We start from the raw sequence: 10017 nt of genomic DNA, 5'->3' as shown, positions 1-10017 counted from the left end.
GCTGCTTTTAGGGAAAGTATTCTTAAACTAAGGAGACAGAGAAAATCACTGAAGAATAATTTTGCCCCAATTAAATTTTACAGCAATAACAGTATACTTACTGCGACACGTTAATGGCTCTTTCATGTCAATTTCTATTCATGTTTCCCCCTCAAAGTCTTATGTGATGCTTCCTCGTGATGTACAGTGCATCCAGGGTGTTAGGGTCAGGCCTAACAATACTGATTAGTTCAGGTTCAACGTTGAGACAAAATGAGGCACTCACAGCTCATTGAACAGTTTACAGAAGGAGGTTTACTTTGCCTTAACACAGCAAGGATATGCCAAAAGGATACAATGACATTTAATTACTCTCTACAGAGCCCCACTCATCTTCACATAGCCCTGCTTGTTCTTCATATGGAAACACATCTGATCAGTAGGGCGAGGTATGGTGATGAGCATGATCTTCAGAAGTGCACCAAATCAGCAGGGCCTGAATCCATAAAGTTTGAATTTTTTATGCCCTCAGTTGACCAGGAAGCTGAGTTGGCAAAGTCAGAAGCCAATCAAGGGATATCTTTGTTGCCTTTTAAGGAAAACTAATCCTTTTTTGGGGAGAAATGAAGGAACCCTACTCCTGTCACAAAAGGGTCCTCAAAGGCTGAGGATCAGCCTAGCTAAGTGCAGAGAAGCTCATTACCAGCAGGTTAGACACTAAGTGATAAAATTTTTTGGCCGTTATGACCCATGAACCAAACAAAATCAAAGAAAAAATTAAAAAAGCAAATTATTACCGATGCCCCTAATATTATTTGAACTTGATTTCAAGTTTGAAGGATTCATGGAATTTTAAGTTTTCTCAAGACTGATTTTCATCTTTTCAACTGTAGCTGATAGCCTTAAAATGATCAAGTCACTTTCCCTTTTGGGCCCCTATGTCTTCCTCAATAGAATGAATGAGAAGGACGGAACAGACAAGCAGAAAGAAAGAGTGTTGGAATTAGAATCAGAGGACCTGAATTTGGATCACTTCTTGCCACTTGTTACCTACATGACCTTGAGTAAGTGCTTTAAACTCAAAAGGGATAATATTTGTAAAGCTCTTTGTAAACTTTAAAGTGCTACGTAAATGTTATTATTATTATTATTGATGATGATGAAAAAATATTTGACAACTCTGATGATCCATTTTTGCTCAAAATCTAAGATCTTTAAGGTCCTTTGCCCACTGGGGGAAAGGTGAAATAAAAACACCTAAGCTCATTTAAAGATTCAAGAGAGATACATATTCTACAAAGAGAAGGCCAGTGATATCTGTTTTATTTACCCATCAAAGGCTACCACTAGCTTCTCCACTTCTCAGCTCTATGGAGTCCTTTGAATGAACTGGAAATGTATGCAGCAATACTTAGAGTTAGCTAGTTTTCTTAAAAGCAGGAAGCCTGGAGCAAGAGGCAGAGCTCTAATTTCCAACTCAATACTGGTGACTCAGGAAGTTCAGATAAGGTTCAGATAATGACCCTATCATCTGACTACTTCGTGAACCTCCCTCCAATCCCTTTTCCTTACTGCAGTGTTTTGCCAATGGCAAACTTCCCTTTGGAGAATGGTATTTGTGAATAAAGCATCCAGCTTGTTGTAGCAGATTGGTTATGGTGATAAAAATCAAGGTTAACCTTAAACAATTTCTTTAGGTAACTCAAATACATAAAAATACAAAACAGCATCATCATCATTTTGCCTTAAAGGCAGCAAGAAGACTATAAGCAACATCGATGTGTGGCCGGGAAAATTAAAAAAAGAGAAGCAAAAGAAGCTGGAAATCAGTAATGCATCATCTCAGAACAGTAAATAACAAGAAAGGAGACAAATGCAGGAAGATGCATGGCATCCCCAAAGTGCTTACACATGACAGACAGCTCAATGCAGACAAATGAAATGTAATTATGACTTTGATGAGTCGTTACGACATCAGGCAACTCTTTGTAAGAAATAAAATATGAGTTTTTAAAAAGGATAAAAAAAGAATCTGGAGACAAGTCTGTGTATCATTAATGAATGAGAAACAGAAAGAGAAAGACAAATCAATGCAGTAAACGAGTCTTAATGGCTCAATTGTGTGTCCACATCACCCAATCTGTGTGTGCTTGAGAGATCCCCATACAAAAGAAAGCTTATGAATGATAAAATCCTAGAAATGAAAAATTCAAGAGAAAACCAAAGGTCTTGTGGTTAATCGCTGAATGTGAAGAATCACTTCCTGTACTTCTCCTTCATTGTGTTTTGCCCAGATGGGTTTTAACGTGTCCATAGTAATGGAGTTTCACCATTCCCAAAGGATAACATTTTATAATCCACTCATTTTCACCGGAGTTAAAACACACTTTGCATATTGTGTGTGAGTGTGTGTGTGTGTGTGTGTGTGTTTGCATGCGTGCGCCTGTGTGCATGAGAAAGACAGACAGTGTGGGCATGAGAGAGAACACAGACAGAGACAGAGATACAGAGAGAGAAGAAGGTGAGTGAAATTGTGTCATGAAATGAATCCTGTATTGTGGGTTAATCATTTCACCCCTCTCAGCCTCAGTTTCTTGATTAATAACATGGATATGTATATTATTTGAACTACCTTATGGGAATATTATTAGAAAAGTGCTTTATAAACCTTAAAGCATGCCTGTAATTCTCTTTTTGTTTTCTTTTTTTTCTTGCTTTTTGGTGAGGCAATCGAGTTTAAGTGATTTGCCCAGGGTCACACTGCCAGTAAGTGTCGTGTCTGAGGCCAGATTTGAACTCAGGTCCTCCTGACTCCAAGGCTAGAGCTCTATCCACTGTGCCACCTAGCTGCCCCTGCATGCCTGTAATTCTTGGTTAGTAGGGGAGGCTGAGCCTGGTGGATCACTGAGGTCAGGGGTTCTGAACAACAATAGGGCTAAAGTTGATCAAGAGGGTGTCTGCCCTAATTCTGGCATTGATATAACAGAACCCCCAGGAAAAGAGAGCCAATAGGCTACCTACGGAGGGGTAAAATGGCCCCGGTCAGAAAAATATGGTGGGCTAAAGCTTCCATACCAATCATCATTGGAATTGGTTCATGAGTGGCCACTATACTTAACAGGCTGATAAGATGTAGCCTGAGGCACTCTTTAACCACTAAGGGATAGTGATCAGAAAAGTGGCTTAAACCTTAAATTCATTTCCCCTAAACCAGCAATATAGATAAATATAATTCTATTCTGGTGTCTACTCTCAGGGGAGGAGTTGGAGAGGCTTGTGGCCTCAATCTCTTGCTGCCTTCCACGCAGGAATCAAAATCTTTTTTGGAGAGGAATGGACAAACTTCCAGAGACATCTACCTCTCTCTGAGCCACATGACAAACCCATGTGGACATATACATAACATATAACATAACATGACATGGGCAGCACATTTTACATGTGGGGGTTTGTTCAAAGTGGCAGAAGAGAAAAAGATATACCACACTATAACCTTTCGTGGTATCCTGTAATGCTAAAGTGTAGGATATAGCTGAAAAAGTGAGGCCAAAGAATATATAATTCAATACATTGAAAGGTTTATCTATGTTTGGGATTTGCTTGCCTTTGTTTTGCAGTTTTCTTTAACTGAGACTACTTGTCTTGTCAGGAAAGTTTACAATCTATTTGGATTGCCCTTGCTATAACATGGGTACCTAGCAGGGAAACTCCAGGTGTCCTTTGGAAGAAGAAGCGAAAGAAATTTGCCCAGACCTCTAAGGGAACCATCTATGGTATGAAGACCGCTAGAGAAATTTTAGTGCACTCTATGTAATGCACTTAAAAATTTTATCTAGACCCCAGTAGCATGGCTTCATGGAACTGAGGAAATCATAGCATAGTTTGTGCCTAGGACAGTTGATTTCTCCTTAGAGGATGAATGGATAACTTATGGTATACTCCAGGTCCTTAATCCCTATGCAGAGAGCCTAAAGAGTCTTGGGATCAGAGTAATGGTTCAGCTTCCCTCAGACATGAAGATTTATTTTATATTTCTTTAGGAGTTACCCAATGATTGAATATGCTCTTGGGAGTGAATCCAGGGGAGGAGGGTTAAGGGGCTATAGTAAGCTTCCCCTTTTCCGCCACTGCAAGGCTCAGAGCCATTTGTAGGTACCAAGACAAGTTAGTTTGGTTTCTCTTCTAAAAGTAAAGGAGTGATGTCTAGTAACTTCCAGTTCCTAAACCTCTGTGGAGAGAGCACCATGTGTTCTGGAAAGCTCCGTATTGACCAGATTTCCTTCTGACCTAGGAAGCCAATTTTAAGACTATTTAAGCAATGAGTCGACTATTTGTTCAGTATTGGGCAAGCAGTAATCATTGGTAAGCTTTGTCAAATATTCTTTTTTTTTTTGGTATCTGCAAAACTTTGTATTTGGGCATAATTGTGATTTTTTACTCTATATGTGGGATTTTATAAGATCATGCTACAGTGGCTATATATTTTTCTATTCTTTCCTATATAGCACTAGGAAAGCAAGTAGAATCCTCATGCCTTTCCAGAGAAGTCAGAAAACAATTCTGGGCTGGGGACATGGATAATGTGTTCAAAGTACACTCTTACCTATTTGCTGAGGACAGCAAAAGGTTTTATAAGGGAGGAGGGGGAGAATGTAATGAGGTTCTGGCACACATACAGATCCAGTCAGCTTACCCAACTGAAACAGATTCTCCTTGTGGAAAGAGTAGGGAGATGGCTTCCAGGAAAATCATGTTAATATATAAGAGAAGTACCTTGGAGAGATTGTATATAGAGAATATGTAGAGTCTATAATTGAATACTGTTGGCTGGTAATTTAGTTGATAATAGACTGTTTTGATTGGCTTTACAGCCAGAACTATCAGTGTTTTCAAAAAGGCCTAAGTCAACCAACATTAGCCACCTAGATGGTACATTCGTGTTTGGAGAAGCTCACAGTGTGAGATGCCACAAGGTAAAAGAGGATGACTTATGGATTTTGTCCCCTCTGAAGCCATATAGCCCCCAAGAAATGGACCTACATCATTAGATTTTTGTTTTCTGGTTTTTTTTTGTTGCTGTTGTTCATTCTTTTCTGTTCCATACACAGGGAGTAGTGTCTCCCACTATGGGACAGCTAGCCACAGGAATGCAAAGTTGGAGTCCAGGTCAGGTTTGCAAGCAGCACAGCCCTGTTGATCAGAGCATCCTTTGGGATCAGAGTCTAGCAGAAGGTCTAACCTGGCAGTCTTGACACATCTCACCATGTACTTGGCGGGCCAATGAATGATACGTAGAACTGAGTTGTTTTCAACCTAGTCATAGAGAGACAAAAGTTGGTATAGGTGAGAGTATGCCCCAGAGGTACTGGAAAAAATGTTTATATGTTTGTTCTTGCTATATCTTTTAGGTCAATACCCCTTTGTCAAAGTCAGTTGATGTTAAGTAGAACTTAAGTTCTACTTAAGTTAAGTAGAACTGCATATTAATTTCTGGTCCCTAACAAATGGAGGACACACAGTCAGAGGAAGATCATGCCAATTGCAGTAGAGAAAAACCACCCTACCACTTCAAGGTATCCTGGGACTAGAGGGAGAGGTATAGCTACGTGGCCTACTCCTGAAATGGTAGGCCAGAGTGTACCTAATTACATATCAAACATTTATTATCTACTGTGCATAGAACAATGTAATGGCACTAGTGAGATTCAAAATTTTGCTTAAAAATGATTCCTTACTCCCATAGAATTTATAGTCTACTAACAGGATTTATGTCATATACTCAGGTAGATTTAAGATGGAAACTTAATTTTAAAACTGCATCAGAGGAGTACAAAACAATATGCTACTATATGAAGTCTGAAGAGGAAGGTTATTGTCAATATTGGGATAAGGGAGAGGCTTTATGGAGGTATTATTTAGGTTGGGCTTTAACAAATAGATTGTTTCATTAGGCAGCTAGGTGACACAGTGAATAGAGTACTAGACCTGGAGTCAGTAAGACCTGAGTTCAAATCCAGACTCAGACACTTATTAGCTGTCTGACCCTGGGCAAGTCACTTAACCTTCGGGTGCCTCAGTTTCCTCAACTGTAAAATGAAGATAATAATAGCACCTATCTCCCATGTTAGTGTTAGGATAAAATAAAAATATTTGCAAAATGCTTTTCAAATCTTAAACACTATTAAAATGCTAGCTATGATTATTATTAGATAGGCATTCAACCAGAAAAGTCAACTGGTCAGAGAATATATTTAGGTATCCTAAGCATGGGAAAATCATAAACAAAGACAGAGGCTGGAGAGGACATGGCACACTTGAGTAACAAAGAGTATACCAGCTGAGGCAGAAAGCATGTGGAGGGTACATTCAGTCGTCATTTGAGTATGCTACTCTGTAGAACCATTTTCAATTAGTTTTGTAAGGAAAAATGTTATAGATCAAGAATCAAATACCTAAGTGGTTACTTATTATATCTTGTCTTTTGCAGAATTTTCTGCTGTATTTTCTCTTGGCCTGTTTCAAAGAAGAAATGATGCTTTTCTGCAGAACTGAAATTTCATGAGCCTCAACCAGTTTTATTACAGTCAACATTGTCTTCGTTTAAATGAGAAAACAGCAAGGCATTATTGTGTGGTCAGCAGTTCCATGTATAATTAAATTCCATTTTTGAATGGAATGTGATGGTATTCCTTTGTAAAAGTCAATTAGCGTTAAGAAGTTAAACAGAATTGTAGTGTTAGTTTCTGGTCCCTAACCAATGGAGGGCACTCTTTTCTAGATTAAAAGTATAAAACCAATAATGGTCTGGACAGTTTTATGATGTAGGCAAGATACTGGCCTTAACTGATTAAAGGAAAGGAAATCATCTCAACAAAAGACAGAAATAAGGAAACCACATGTGTATAAATTGGTCTTGTTATTCATGTTTCCTCTTGGTGGGGGGAACCCCACATAATGACACTAACTTCCTGGGGCTCTAATATTTCACACTCAAAAGTCAGTAGGAAAAAAAGGGGCACGTGCGTGTGTGTGTGTGTGTGTGTGTGTGTGTGTGTGTGTGTGTGTACGTGTGTAATTTTAATTAAATCTCATGGACAAGGAAATGTCAGGTCTGATAGGGCAGTTATGCGTGCAACAGGCACCAAGACAACATGGATTGCTAGCACTCTCTCTGCAATAGATCTGAAGACATGTTTTACTGCAACTGGAAGAGGTAGACACTATGTTTCTGGTAATACTGGGAAGACTGAGATTCCTTGTGTATAGAAGTTCCAGAATCCAGTTCATCTACAACTAAGTAATTCCATTTTTCCACAGCACTCTGTATTCTTTCGAAGCTCTGTACACCTACTCATATAAGTAAAAGACACCCCACAGAGTGTTCTATTTATTGCAGATCAATGGTGTTATTCCCACAGATGAAGATCAATACTTTACATGAACATAGAAAGCTATGGAAGCATAACAATGTTATATACATTTCAATGAGAATTCAAAAGTATAGAGGGATTCATGAGTATTGGTTGAACATATACTGTGGATTAAATCTATTTTTGGCTCATGTCAAATAAGAACAATCAAATTAATATTTTAAACCTATGTGGTATTGGATATTTAACCTCAAGGTTGTACAAAATATATTTTAGCTTCCCTGAAATTACATGTAGCCTGTAGGCCTCATGGTGTAATTCAGCTTGTTCAATCTAACCCTGTTAATGCTCAAATTAACCCTGTCTTTGTTTACTCTGATCTAAGTCTTGTTCACTCTAACTTAGGCCCAGATTGTCTCATTTAACCATATTAAGCATTGAGACAGCTCTTGGGAACATGATTGGCTTCCCAGGGTAAGGCTGCACTGACTGGTAAACCACCACTCCTATCCCCAAGGTATACAAAAACTTTGGCTGTCATGGGAGCAACATTGCTCCTCAGACCCCAATAGAATGATTTTATCTTCTTTTCCTGGATATTTTCTAGAGGTGACAGGAGGTGAGAGGAACAGTCTCTAATTCATATGCTGTATCCAAATTGAAACCCTTATGCCATATCTGCCTTAAACCAAGAACCCTGAAACCTATACCCTTGGATTGCTTTTGGATCGTTTTGCACAATTAAGTAAAATATTTGAAAAAAAGATTTTCTTTGAAGTGACTTGGTTTTAGTAGTTTCATTTACCACGTCTCTCAAATTTGGGAGACTGGTTCATTTAGAAGTAACTTAACACATATCTAATGATGTGTTCATTTAACTATCCACGAAGTTTCAGAGATCATCTAAAATTTATTTTTTTAATAATTAGAATAACAGCATTGGAAAGAAAATAGTAAATACAAGCACAACCCCTCATTTTGCCAAGCTTGTCTATCACTGGATATACTAAAGACCTCTGATGAAGATGGCCACTATCAGTTAAACAAAACAAAAAACAAACAAAAAGAGTTAGAGCAGGTATCAGACCAGACATGTGATCTATGAATCTGAGGATGGGTAGCAGAGTTTGTGGGGTTTTCATTGTGATATATTCACAGAACATTTCTACTAAAAATATTCAGTCTTTTGTTTTTCACCAACAACATAGTAAAGGATGGCTAACTACGCAATGCTTCAAAAAGTACTATGAAATTTTGAAGGAAAACAGTCTTGTATGATACCTGTATAAATTGATGGCTCAAGAGCCTGTTTATTCTAAGGAAGTCAATGGGTAGCTCTGGGAAGTGAGTTTGTCAAGGGGAAAGTTTTTAGTCTGATGAATCAATAAGTCCTGAATTATTCCAAACTTTGTTCTCCTGACATAGTTTACATGCAAGTTACTGATATTAAAAAGGTACCATGTCTCATTAAATGATTGATTAGACAAATAGATTTGGTATTTTGGTGTTGGGTGTAAGGAGAGTTTCTGTACACGTACTATTGTTATTAAGGCAGACAGATAAATATGCTTTAAAAACCATAATTTGTATTATCTCATTTGATCTTAACAGAAAGCCTGGAAGGTCGATGCTAACGTTATCCCCATCTTACAGGTGATGAAGCCAAGAGAGACAAGACTTTAGTGACTTAGCTAGGGTCACACTGTTCATAAGTATCCGAGGCCAGATTTAAACTCATCTTTCCAACTCAAAGTCCAATGCTTTAGCCACTGCTCTCTCTAGCTGCTTCCTTTTTGCCAAGTTGAGGGGTGACATTTCAATTTGCATTGCTCTTGTTATGTGAAGTATTTTTCACATAGTTGTTAATAGCTTACCATACTTTAGAGTTTAATTACTTCTCTACTAGGGAATGGCTTTTGGTCTAATATATTTCTATTGGCTAACTGTTTATCTTGAATATAAAATCCTTATCAGAGATATTTAATATAAAGACTTTTCCCAAGTCTTCTCTTATCCAAAGTGTTAATTTATTTGTGCAAAAGTGTTTCATTTTCTTATAACAAAAATTATCTATTTTATCTTTAATAATTACTTCTATCCCTTATTTGGTAAAAAATTAATTTCCTACCCATAATTCTGAAAGATATCTGTAATCTCTTCTGTTCTAATTTTTAATGGCATTATCTACACTATTTAGGTCACATCCATTTTGGATTTATTGTGGGGTGCAAAATGTTAGTCTAAACCCAATTACTATATGACTTTTTTTCCCAATTTTCACATCCCTTCTTATCATTTAGTTTACTTGTGACCTAATTAATTTATGTTTTCTGGTTTGCTGAACACTGGATTATTGAATTCCAAATACTTCTGATTCTTCCTTTTCTAAATTATTCTATGGTTTTGATGATTGCTTCATAATGGTTTGAATTTTGAGAAGTGCTATTCCTCTTCATTTCTATCCTTTTCCCCACTATTTGTTAGTTCATTGCTTATTTTTAATTATTTTGTTCCTCCAAGCGAAATGTTATTCTTTTATCATGCTTTGTGAAGTGTCTCTTTGATATTGTAATTAATATAGTACTAAGTCTTTAAATTAGCCTAAATGCTATCATTTTTATTTTTTCCTAGCCATGACAACTGAATATTTCTCTAGATATTTTACTTT

The 10017-nt window shown here is 37.5% G+C and overlaps 1 long non-coding RNA gene across 1 annotated transcript in view; it reads right to left on the bottom strand.

Annotated features, from left to right (window-relative positions):
- Positions 1-271: 271 nt before the first annotated feature.
- Positions 272-10017, bottom strand: part of LOC110217797 (uncharacterized) — a 36403-nt gene continuing 26657 nt past the window's right edge. Inside the window, exon 3 of the long non-coding RNA XR_002327141.2 lies at positions 272-5292. This is a non-coding gene — a long non-coding RNA (uncharacterized LOC110217797). The remainder of the gene's footprint in view (positions 5293-10017) is intronic.

This window comes from Phascolarctos cinereus, unplaced genomic scaffold, assembly GCF_003287225.1.
Source record: "Phascolarctos cinereus isolate Bilbo 61053 unplaced genomic scaffold, phaCin_HiC Scaffold_3;HRSCAF=262, whole genome shotgun sequence".
NCBI lineage: Eukaryota > Metazoa > Chordata > Mammalia > Diprotodontia > Phascolarctidae > Phascolarctos > Phascolarctos cinereus.
This window is presented reverse-complemented; position numbering and strand designations above follow the sequence as displayed.